This window comes from Archocentrus centrarchus, chromosome 20 (genome assembly GCF_007364275.1).
Source record: "Archocentrus centrarchus isolate MPI-CPG fArcCen1 chromosome 20, fArcCen1, whole genome shotgun sequence".
Lineage (NCBI taxonomy): Eukaryota > Metazoa > Chordata > Actinopteri > Cichliformes > Cichlidae > Archocentrus > Archocentrus centrarchus.
This window is the reverse complement of record NC_044365.1, coordinates 12,913,294-12,926,277: the sequence shown is the minus strand read 5'-3', so window position 1 is coordinate 12,926,277 and position 12,984 is coordinate 12,913,294.

Genomic DNA, 12,984 nt, shown 5'->3' with positions numbered 1-12,984 from the left:
GCTATGATAATATATGCTAATGATAGACAGGCTCTTTCTCATGCCTGATTGGCTTAGCCTAATCGTGTCATCATATTGTGCTGTTTGATTGGCTGTACCTATTTGACCATTATTGACTAAAATGGAGAAAGTGGGGATTCCACATATCTAACAACTGATCCAGGTCACTGAACAGCTGGCAGTAGCTAGATAGTAAGAAACTGGAGATCCCAAATTTCTAGCTAAGCCAGTCTGTTTATAGTAACATTAGTTCTGGCCTGTGATGCCAACTTCTGATTGGCTGAGTATTGTCTATCATGTTGGTCAGAGATGATTCATGGCCATAAATAGTACAGACTATAACTCAACATTGAGCAATATTAAAGCCATACCTACTGCTCAGCAATATTGCTCAAATGTAAACAACATGGCTGCCTTACGATTATAGTGATGTTATACATAATGCATTGATATTGATGCATTATATAGAAATATTCCTGTACGCCAGTGGTTCGCAAACTTTTTTCATCACGCCCCACTTCGCCGGATGTAATCTTTTCTGCCCCATGCAAAGCGAGGTCCAGAATGAGGGCTCTGTGTACACAACATATGGTGACAGTGGAGAGTCTCGCTAGTCGGCTTGCTAACGTACCTGCTCCTTGTTCTGCCGTGAGAATTAATCCGATGTTCAACATTTGTTCTTTTCTCCCAGGTCATTCGCACCCCACCTGTCGTGACCCTGCACCCCACAGTTTGAGAAACAGTGCTGTACACACATGAGTATAACATAATGTGAATACCTTGTAACTATGCATTATATATGCCTTATTGTTATAGCTTATATAAATAGAAAGACATTATGTAGTACTTACCCTTGTACAAGAGTGCAGTATGTATTTTCTCTGATTTATTTACCATGAGATTTTTGTTTTTCTGTTCTAGGCTGTGGCTGCCAAAAAGTCTTTGTAGAAATGTTAAAGATAATCACAGAATCTCAATCTCATACAGCATGCTTAAAATTGTTTTGAATTAATGAGCACTGTTAATATTGAAAAAGTTTGTTGGTATATGTATTATATCTTTACTAATCCAGGGGTGACTAAAAGTATTTGGATAAAAGTTTAAGGCCAAGGCCTCCAGATTAGGGCAGAGCAGTTTTGCAGAAGGTAATCAGATGTCTGCTGAAGGGGTTTCTATTATGAAATGGGGATGTAATGATATCCTGACTCCTACATTTATTTTATATTGTCATTAATCGACATTGATGATGGGTCTCAGAACAGGATGTCACAGTAGCTACATCCATCTTTTATACTGTCTATGGGTCCAACCAACATTTTTCAAGTTTCTTACTGTAACACATATTTTGCTACCTTACACACTTCTTCCTCACTGCATTTTTTGAACATTGCCAGCGCTAATGAAGCATTACTGCCACCAAAGGTCAGTTAGTGGTAAAAATAAGTTTTGGTTTTTTTTTTTCCCCACTAACAATGAAAAGAAATGTGACTTTTTTTTTAAGTGTGCAGTCATTTTGGTTTAAATTCATCACTGAAAAACGTTCCCGCCCCTAATCTCACTCACCTCCCAAACTTAAATGTGAGCATAACTGATAAAAAAGGGTTGTTCATATGAGCTTTCTACCTTTCTGTTTAGCTTCATTGCACTTTGTTTGTTTCTTCCCCCTGTTGGTAGCTGAAAAAGAGTTACGTGCAACAGCTCCAAACTCTAATACCTCTGGCTCGCTATCAATCAAACATTCCCAACTGTCAGCTGTGACAAATGTTTGATTATTTATGATGACAATTTGCATCTTGTTTGTCATGATTGCTTTGCATCAATATTTTCCCCTCCAACCCTCCCAGAACACCATAGCTGACATATTCCTCCCCGCCCCTCCAGCCATCATCTCCAGTTCCAGGGACTTCACCTCGCCTTTCCGGGGCTTCCTGATCTCGTACTGCTGCCGCTCCCAGCTCTGTCTGCTCGTGTTCTGGGGCTCTGGCTGTCACACACGGGGAGGCTGGGAGATAAAACGCCAATCTTTTTTTTTTTTTTTTTTTTTAGCACTGGATGCTGCTTGCTGCTGGTAGGTTTCATGTCTGACTGGACACAACAGGATGTGCTGTAAATAAGAATCAACACAGATATTTTTTTGGGGGGGGGGGGGGGGGGGGGGGGGGCATTTCAGACAAAATATGACAGATTACTATCACATGCTGTATTTACCTGCTGCAGAAAGAGCTTAAAAAATACCCACAATGGCAGCTCATGAGAACGTCTTATGTTATCTGTCAGGGAATAACGTGGGGAACGTGCTCCATCTGGTTGAACTAATAGGACAGGCGGTGATGCACCCACAATAATTGCTCAGATTAAGTTTTACGTCACTCTACATTCTTATATCAAGGAGAATACTGGGGCGTTTCATGCTGGAGCACATACTCCTCCATGATTGATCACTCTGCTTATAATTTCCTAATTTCCAATCCACTGGGGGACTTAACTGGAAGTAGCCATTTTTCCTGAGCGCCGACCAGCTTCCTTTTATTTCCGCACAGCCCTAAATGGGAAGAATCTTCCAGCCCATTAAGCAGACTTTCTGTGTCATAAAAGTTTGGTGGCAGAGTGTCTCTCGCTCTCTCTCAGCAGCAGCATGGAGCGGTCTGTTTGATCTGCAGGCTGCAGGTTAATCGAAATCAGCTTGTTCATCAGCAATAGTGGATTGAACTTAACCACCCACCTCCGCCCTGTCAATTCAGATTTGGAAAAAGCCCACTAACACTGGCCGTGGTCTCATTTCCCTCTGTCAGGTAGTAAGTGTCTCACTAAAATGCTTTTCATGAATAAAATTACAATGACTTGTGCTTGAATTTTCCAGAATGAAGAGCTGAATTTTGGGGAACACCAGCCGGGTGGCGTAAACCCTAAAAACAAGCCGTGATGCTCATAAGCTGATATCAGCCCATCACAATCACCCTCACTGTTAAAGAAGGGCAAAACTGTCTTCACACATGCCTGAATGGTAACAACAAGTCACTTCCTGTTGTGTTTATGAGCCTCTTACTGTTCTACCCTATTCCTTTGGGTCTCGGAAGGGTGGCACGTTTGCCTCGTCAGTGGCAGCTCAGGTGGGTCGTTGTATATTGTGGCCATTTTTCACTCTATTAAGTGCAGATAGTGAACTGTGCAGGCTGGATTTGTGTTTTTTTTTTTTTTTTTCCCTCACAAAAACACAGCAGCCAGGTTTCAAGGAAAGAATGAATCAGCTACACCCAGCTCTGCGCACATGCTTTCTTCTATTCCTCTGATTTAAAAAAAAAAAATGCTGGTCACTGAAAGAGTGGAGGTGTGTGTTGATGATCTCATCCTAAAGGTAAGCCAAAAAAATGAATTATCCTTAGAGATCTTTTAAGTGGTGACTGATTTTTGCACAGAGGAATTCTTCATATTGCAGCAACAGTAAGATTGTTTTGTGCGACGTTATATTTACTCCCCCAAACAGACATAGCTGCATTAGTCTAATTTGCTGTCCTCCTATGACTCATGCTGGATACTTTCACTGTCAGCACTAACTGTCTACAAACCTCATCTTTGTACGGGAAACAAATAACTGCAGGCGTCTTTGTGCTGCAGATCTGCAGCGCTTTCATTAAGCTCCAGGTAGTGAAAGTCAGAGGGGTTAGCCTCTTCTATTTTTTAACACATTGTGTCAATCATATGAGCAACATGTGTGAACTTGGACTTTAGGATATGTTTTTATCGAGAATGATCGAAAAAAACAAGCAAAAAAAAAAAAACAATTTAAATCTTACATGAGTGTCATGATGCAACAGGTGCAACAGACCCTCACAGATTTAAATTAACTAACAGCAGTCTTGCTTTGAATAAATAATAAGCGCTCCAGTGTGTTTCCACTACAAGAAGTTATTTGTGCAAGCCATAATTGTGACCTGTAGATACTAATATAGCGACCTCTAGTGGCTGTGTAAATAAGGCTGTTTAGCAGAAGGTCTTGTTGGCATAGGCCAATAACATAGCTTATCCTTCCAGCACTTCAAGTTCCAACTAAATTACACTCGATAAAGTTTCAGTTTGTGTACTATTTAAACAGAGCTTTAAGAGTGCTGCAGTCTGGATGGAACCAGGCTAGCTGTTTCTTAATTTTAAGCTACAATAATTCCTTTCTGGTTCGAGCTTCATGCTCCAAAAACAAATATGAGATTTGTATACATTTTTTCATGTTACTCTATCAAGAAAGCAAATAATTCTCTTTTTTTTGTCTCTTCTTCGTCTATCCCCTCTCTTAGATGTAGCACATATATAAATAGACAATACCAAAAAGCTCCGTGTGCAGAGCCAATAATAAAATGTATCACATCTGATTTTTGTACCTACGCTTCTTGCGCTTGTTTGAAGACTGTTAAATCGCTCTTTGTCCTCGCAGCCTTTCCAAGTACCAGTCAAGTCTTCTATTTCCCTTTTTGAGATTAAACGTAAACCTGATGTCGCTCATTTGCATGTCCTAGAATCTCTCTGTGCAGCTTATCATGGAAACTGCTTTTTATTTAAAAAATTTTTATCCATCTTGGATGTAGTTTCTCTTTATCTGGGAGCTTTGCAGCTTTCCCTGCTCCTAAACCCGACAATTAGCGAGTGAGAAAACATGATGGCTTTGAGTGCCAGCCTTTAACTCGGTGCTTTTTAATGTGTGTGTTGATGGAGGGATGGAGCAACGATGGGTTGATTCACACTATTAAGAGAAAAGGGGAATCAGAACAAAGGCAGGATACAATAGGTAGCACAGTTGCTGACCTAACACCATTAACTGATTAATTGAAATAAATAGAGATGATTTTTTTAGGATGCAGGAGGGGGGAGAGGACCACTGTATGTTTGCATGTTATAATCAGGTGTTGATTACAGACTTAGCTGCTGATTGAGAGACTTCAATCAGCAGACTAAATACATCTCCATACGCAGTAAGGTGAGGGATCTTTCAATCATTATTTAGTCATTAATTAATAGTGATGAGGAAAAGATGCAACTCCACAAAATCCTCTTTTAGATACTGGGTGAAAACAAAAAGACTGTGAACTTTTAACAGGGTTAAAATCCAGCCAGTGTTTGGAATTTGTTATTCAGCAAGCTGAAGTCTTCCCTTTTCTGTTTAAGGTGTGCATTTTTGAGTACATAGCCGAGCTCCTAAATCAAACATGGCCAAAATGGCAAAGAAGGAGGGGAACATGTTTGCTTAACAGTGTAAATTCACTTTGAAGGGAACTGGGAGCATGAAGACACCCCGAGGCCACAGAACGGACTTCTCTGTAGGGAAGTGAGTACATCTCCTTGCCTCTTACCTCAGATGTTTCTTTATTTATCATTTCCTTTCTAACAGTGCATCACGGCAGCTACAGTAGGAATGAAGGGCAGGGTGTTGTCTCTGAGGAGAGTTAGCTATTGTAACTGAGCTCCTGCGCAGTGGAAGGAATTAATCATTAAAACCTTAAACTCTCATAGAGTTAGTCCAGGCAGGCCAAAAAAAAATCAAACTCAGCCATAATCCCATCAGATCACCTGATCTCACACTTCTACACTATCCAGTTGGGTATCTCATATAAGCTGCTTCAGCCTGCTTACAGTTGCTGAGCATCTGCAAAACCACTTTGCAACCCACCTCCACTCCACCTCCTTTCACATTGTATATGATTAAATCAGTGTCGTGTTTGTTTTTGAGTCTCGCTGCTGCTGTTCCCTATCTTATACAACAAAATATAAATTACTGCAGATGGAAATATGAGTCTTATTTTGAACATGGTTGTCCTGACTGAACTGGAATTTTTTTCAATATTTTATAAGAGAAATGATCTACTTCTGTGTACTTAACATTTTTAAAGCTAAAAAAACATGTTGGTTAGGTGGGTGGGGTTAAACAGATGAGGTATAGCAGCAGCAGACCACCCCAGGTACCAGCTAAGGACAGGAAAATGAGGCTACAATTTGCATTTCCCCACCAAAATTTGCAATAGAAGATTAGAAAAACATTGCCTGGTTTCAAGAGTCTCCATTTCTTCTGTGACATTCAGATGGTAGGGTCAGAATTTGGCATAAACAACATGAAAGCATGACTCCATCCTGCCTTGTATCAACAGTTCAGGCTGTTGCTGGTGGTGTAATGGTGTGGGGAATATTTTCTTGGCACACTTTGGGCCCCTTAGTACCAACTGAGCATTGCTTAAAAGCCACAGCTACTGTCGCTGACCACCTCCATCCCTTTATGACCATCTTCTGAACTCTGCTTCGAGCAGGATAATGTGCCATGTCCTAGCATGATGTGGACCCAATAAAGTGTCCAGTGAATGTGTGTCTAGGGACTTTATTGTGAAAGGTAAGGATAGCAAGCAGGTAAAGTGTCACAAGCACAGATTTCAGTAATGGATCAGTCAGTGACAGTTCGTGTGTGGTGTCAGCTAACTTTGGCTAGCTAACATGATTTCACAGCCCGTGTTAAAACAGAAAGAAATCATTACATTACATTACATTATGGTTCTACACGTTAAAAGAAATATTCATGGTTTCTCTGTATAAGTCGGTCTGTGTGTAAACACTGAAGCATATCTAAATAAACTGTTATTTCATCAAAGTGATGAGTTTTCTACCCTTCCAGCTGTTTGACACTTGAGGCAGAAACCCTTCTGACTTTTGCATGTTAATTGCGTTCTTGATTGTGCTGATTATTTGATCATTTTAATATGCAATTTAGAAGGAATGTGCCTGCTTAAGAAAAGTGTCAGCATTAAGAAAAAGCATAATTTATAATCATATAATGATTTAAAGCCTAAACTATCCTAAGTTCAGTTTGAGTGACATACTGTACATAGATAAAGACCATGAATAGCTGCCGTAGTTGGTTTCACATGAAATCTAGAGCTCAGATGTGTCTTCGTCTTTTCTTTTATTCAACAAAAGCTACAGATCACGTGTGTAGGTGTAGCTGAGGTCAGAATGACTGCCGCGTAAAGGACCTGTTGTTTACAAGCATTTCTTAAAACTACAATTTCATGCAACGTGCGCCAGTGTTCATTAAAACTGCTCTGACACAGAGTGCTTTTGCATTTTCTAAACCCATGATTTGTCTTAATGTTTAATTAAACTATGCTGCTTAAACTAGAACTGAACCTCTCATTTTTCAAACGTGTAAAATGACATGTACTCTCAGCACGTTTTAAAATCAATTAAGTGTATTTTCTCAAATTGTTTCTTTAACACTTGTTTTTTTTTTTCACATCATGCATCATTCATCTGCTACCTGAGAGTGGAAAACATAGTTTTTCACACTGCTTCATGTATTTGACCACCACAGTTATAACAGGTCAGATTTAACTGACTTGTAAATTACAAGAATTTTGCTGCTGCGGCTTTTGCCAACAACAGAACTGATACATTGATAAAATTTATAAACTGCAGCTTGCAGTAAGACAGCACCCCCCCCCCCAAAAAAAAACAAAAACAAAAACAAAAACAAAAAAAAAACAGTTTATTACCAGCAGTTGAAAGTTATTAAGTAAATTTGCCCTGTGATGGACTGGTGAACTATCCAGGGTGCTGTGACCCTGATTCCAGGAGTATCTGCTTCTGGATTGATGATTGACGCTTATCTACTTTACTTAAATATTTTTAAATTTTTGGTGAAACTATGTAAAATGTCCACTGTGTTGAGTGCTAAAAAACAAAGCACAAAAAAGTCAAGCTCTTCCTTGATCTTATGCAGCACCAGCAGACAGTACTATAAGAAGTAAAAGAAGCTTGTTTTGTGTATGTGTGCACATTTGATAGAATCAACCGCACAAATACAACAGGCTCGCTGGGTCCATATGGTTTCTGGGTCAACGTGAAACGCCAAAGCACGTGGCTGTAAATGCTCTCACATTTGAGAAATTACATTTTTGTTATTATAAAGCTGGAAAAATTCCGCTACAGCAGAACTTCAAACCATGAAAGCTCCGAACGATACCAGTAACCAGCTGGGAAACTGCACATTCAATAAAGGCACTAATTTCCATAGCACTGTCTGACTGTAACAGTAAGGCTTGAGAAATGAACGACAACACAAAGCTTGTTTGGTTCTTGGATATGAGCGGTGAAACGCGTGCGGCCGGGTGACAGTGACATGTTGTGGGGAAGCAGACAGGAACACCAGGTGCTGACAACCAGAGAACTGTGATTGTTCCAGAAGCTTCTCCAACAAGAAGTCACGGCAGATGCTGGAGATGACAGAGCGCTCCTGGAGCGCAGTGACAGACTTCAGCGCGCGTCAAGACCCAGCTGCAGCACACTGCACTCGACACTGTGTCTGCAAGCTGTGCTGCTCGGCGCCACGCAAGCATAAATCTGTGCTGATCGACCCAACGCGGTCCTCAGAGAGAACTTTTCTTGTACTTTAAGATCTTCTACAGAAATGTAAAATACTTGTTTGCTTGTTTGGAGATAATTTATTTTGTTTTTTTTATCATGTAGGCAAAATTCTCACAGTTGCATCTGTTTCTTCTTTATGAAGATGCAAGCATGCAGCTTTCTAGTGTCAAACTCTGCACATATATCATTCTCCACAGGCTACTTCCAACTCATGCAAATGTAAGAAATATAGTTTGGAGTTCATTTGCATTGGCTCTTAATCAAGTTAGTACTCTGTATTAGACAGCTGCAATTCAGAAGGGGTGGGTTATAACTTGAGTGTGTTGCACTTAAGAAGGAAGGGTCACATGAACTTTACATACTGTAGTGTGTACGCACAAAGGAAGACAAAAACTCTACTTAATTTTAAGACAAACACAAACATACAACCACAGGTTAGGAAGTGTTTGAACTATACATTACGTGCATATCCACAAACTAAACATAACTGAAATAATGATCCCAGTCTTATGAGTCAAATACATGTCATAAAATGGAACAAGTATGCAAAGGTATAGCTAGGTACATATAGCTCAGTTCAGTAAACTTTGACAATTAGTATAAATCAAATCCACTGTTTTAAGTTAAGTAAGGACATTGTTTCTATTTTCAGTGCAATTTCATTTTTAAGACCAAACATGCTGCCGGGCTCGAGAGGACTGAGTGCCATCTGTTACCTTTCAGCGGGGCTTTACCGCTCTCTAGTGGCCACCTCACATTATTGCAGCCATGCAGAAGCATGTAGGCACCCAAAAACAATCACAGCCCCTCTTACTCCATTTTTCTGTTCCAAGTTTTAATGCCAAAATTATATTTCAAATACTTTTTTTTTTAGCTCTACAGACAAGCATGCCCAGCTCTGAATTCCACGTCTCTTGCCAGTACAGTAGAAATATTGAGATTTTCTTAAAATAAAGGCAGAACATGGAGTGAGTTTTCTACATATTTTCCTTCAGCTTGAGCTGGAGGAAAGAAGCCTATACCCAGCACCAGGCTGCTCTGTCCATTATCATGTCCTAATAGCTTGCTCAATGGTGCAGTCCATTATGTGGGTTCACTGGTCAACCAAGACACACGCCATTAGCCTGAGCAAACGTCGCCTTGCAATGCTACACAAAGCATACCTTATTTGTATCACATTAGCTCTTTGATGTGGCATAGCATATTATATCAGCAGCTGCAATTTATCAAACAATTTTGGCACTGATTTGCCTCACTACCAGCAGCAGCAGCAGCCACAACACCACCACCACCACCAGCAGCCATCTTCAATTCTTTCCCCTCTTCCTCTACGAGAAGCTGCTCCAGCAAATAAATTAAACATGTGTCATTGAGCATGCTAAATGGCTTGCAACACATAATCATCTAAATAATTATGAGGCTGCCATTAAAGTGAGCTAGATGGATGACACATGAGGCGTTATGGAAAAACTGGAGGTAATGGTGCAAGATTTGATATGGCAGAAAGGGGAGATGGTGGGAGGATTTCAAGAAGAAAAAGAAAAAAAGGAAATGCAGTTTTCTGTACAATTCCTTCTTTTTTCTTCTCACTGTTAAAAACTCCAGACTCAAAGCTCTGAGGGACAATGGGGTGATTAGCCCAATCAGAAAAAGCAGTGAGGGATTGTGGGTAGGCACCGCTCACAGTAGTCTTTTTGTCCTCCCACATTTCATTAATCAGCAACCTGAGGCCCCCCGAAATCAGTTCAGCAGATTGGCAGCTCACTCATTTGTTCCCATGTGGCAATCAGAAAGGAAAAGAAATCAGTTCACCACCTTTACGCTATTACCTGACATTATAAACCATCTCTTTGTGTTCTTTTTGTTACTTTTCTCATCAGTTTTTTTGCTGCTGCAAATATGTGCTCCTGATGCTAAATGTGACCTCTATTAACCCCAGACAGGGTATTTTTTTAATACCTGTAGTGGTAACAATGCTCTCAATTGATTTTTTTTTTTTTAAAGAAGAAATAATCAGCGTGTGCTTAAGTACTGCTCATATACTGTATGTTGCTCTGCATCGGAAAGTCAGCTGTGAAATAGGCTGCCATTAGGCATCTCAGTACAATATCTTAATGAGCCTCATGCATCAGCCTAAATGATGCATCACGTCACCAGACAAGGATGACAAGCACAATCACATTCCCCTCTTAGAGGATATTGTTCATGGATCTCTGCTTTCAACACACCATTAGCTCACAATGTCCGTCCAGTGTGCGCTTTTACACGATCCCGTTTTAAAGTCGAAGATGGAAATAAATTGGGAACGAGCTCTTCGAGTGAAGGAGAGAAGAAACACAAACAGCCATCCTCTAGCATGTGTCCGTTAAAGCCGCACTGAGTCGCTCCATCGCTTAGACTTTAATGCAGCCAGTGCATGACTGTAGAGTTTATTAGCAGTGTAACTGTTTTAACACTTTCAGCTACATTATTTCATTATTTCGTGCATGTGGTAAAATCCTTGGTAATCTGCTAAGTAGAAATTGGGACCAAATCAACCATATCAGTTTTTATTAATTAGTAATAATGTGTTTTTGAACTGCTTTTAGTCCTACTCCTGTGCTATTACTACTACTACTGCAGAATAGCGCGTTTCACTGCATATGCAAGTGTCATATGATGTCAGTGTTGGCAGCTTTATATTCACCAGCTACTCTCTTTGTCATGTCAGCGGTGCTTTGTAAATAGCCTGGTGCTGGTGCTTGTTTCCTTCAGCTTATTAATTGAGGGTCAGATTACTTCCAAAAGAAAAAAAAATATGAAAATCAAGCCAGTTGTTGGATTTTCTAGTACATAAATTACTCAGAAGTAACAATACACATTTGACTATCTTACAGTATTGACATGTGTCACACACACACACACACACACACACACACACACACACACACACACACACACACACACACACACACACACACACACACACACACACACACATATATATATATATATATATATATTAAAGCATAAACCTTTTGCAGTCAGAACAGCTTTTAAGGCCACAGTTCCCCTCTTGGCATGGAAATTGATTGAGCTCTGTCTCTTTGGGCCACGACATCTGCTAAAACCTCATTCCAGCAAAAAGGACCAATCTGAATGACAACCTGCAGCCAATAAGCAAACAATCAATGTGAGCCCATATTGCACAAACTTGTTCTAAATTGGCACAGGATTTCCCTGGGGATCTATGTAGCAATAAGGGATGAGGTTTGTGGTGCAAAATTACACGGAGGAAATGTAATTTGACAGAGAGTGAGCTTCTGTGTAAGGGACAGATGACCGCTGGGAATGTGAAATGATGTCATGAGTGACCTCTGCTGGGGGTGGGGGGTGGGGGACTGGCTGTATTCAGCCTCAGTTTACCTGATACAAGCAAAAATCCACTCTACAGGTAGTTTGTGCCAGGCTTGCAGCGGTGTTTCGCTTCACTCGTGTATGGCACAGACGTGTGGTTAATTAATGTGAATGCTGTCAAGCATTTACATCAAGTTGAATTTAGGTACTGTCTTGAGAATTTCATTTTATTTTTTATTTTTTGTCTTTTTCAACTGGTGATGCTCTTTGAGCTAATGACATTTCAGCTGTTTTAAGCATTTCTTGGCATTTCAGCTCCAATCTTTCAGCGTTCAGCATTCACATTGCATTTTCTGCAGGAAATGCTTAATTCTACTAATAAGAGACTATACTATATCACACAATTGTACTGTGACTTTCACCGAGAAGGACTGTAATTAGGTTTACAATGCATCTTTCATTATTTAATATTGTTTACTGTAAACAGGTTTATAGTGCATGTGGTATTTTTAAAGCAAATGACTGTAAACAGTTTTACATTGTCATCAAATTTAAATGGTGGGGCTCTGGCAACAACAGCTGCCAGTATTTTACAGTAAAATAGGAATTTTTTACAGTAAATATGAAAACATTTACACAGATACTTTGATTTTTATTTTATTTTTTTTATTTGACCTCTATGTCCTAGAAATCATATTTATATACAAACAAATATGACCATTTTAAATGGATCACTCCTCACTTTGTGACGACTCATCCATTTACATATTTGCTGAGTCTCAAATTTGATGCCAGTAAACTTATCAGTGGTTGGTTTAAAGAGCCCCCCAGCAGTCAGAAGATCCCCTGTGAGTAAGCCCTTGGCGACAGTGGCGAGGAAAAACTCCCTTTTAAAAGGAAGAAACCTCGGGCAGAACCAGGCTCAGGAAGGGGCAGCCATCTGTCGCGACCGATTGGGGGTGTGTGTGATGGAAAACAGGAATGGTGTGTTAACCTATCAGTGGAGCTGGAGCTCCAGTCTGGAGCAGCCAAGAATCACATTCACACCCACAGCCATTTTCACCAGTTAACCTGACCCCACTAAGAAAAGAATGAATGTTTTGGTAAATTGGCTTTCTGGCCCAGAAGTAACCACAAATTTTATAAAGCTTTCATATTTCTGCAGTAACTGGTTAGCCTAGCTTTGCACAGACACTGTGAGCAAAGGGAAATAAGGGGACATCCACAAACAGTTTGAGGTGTCATTTACTTTGT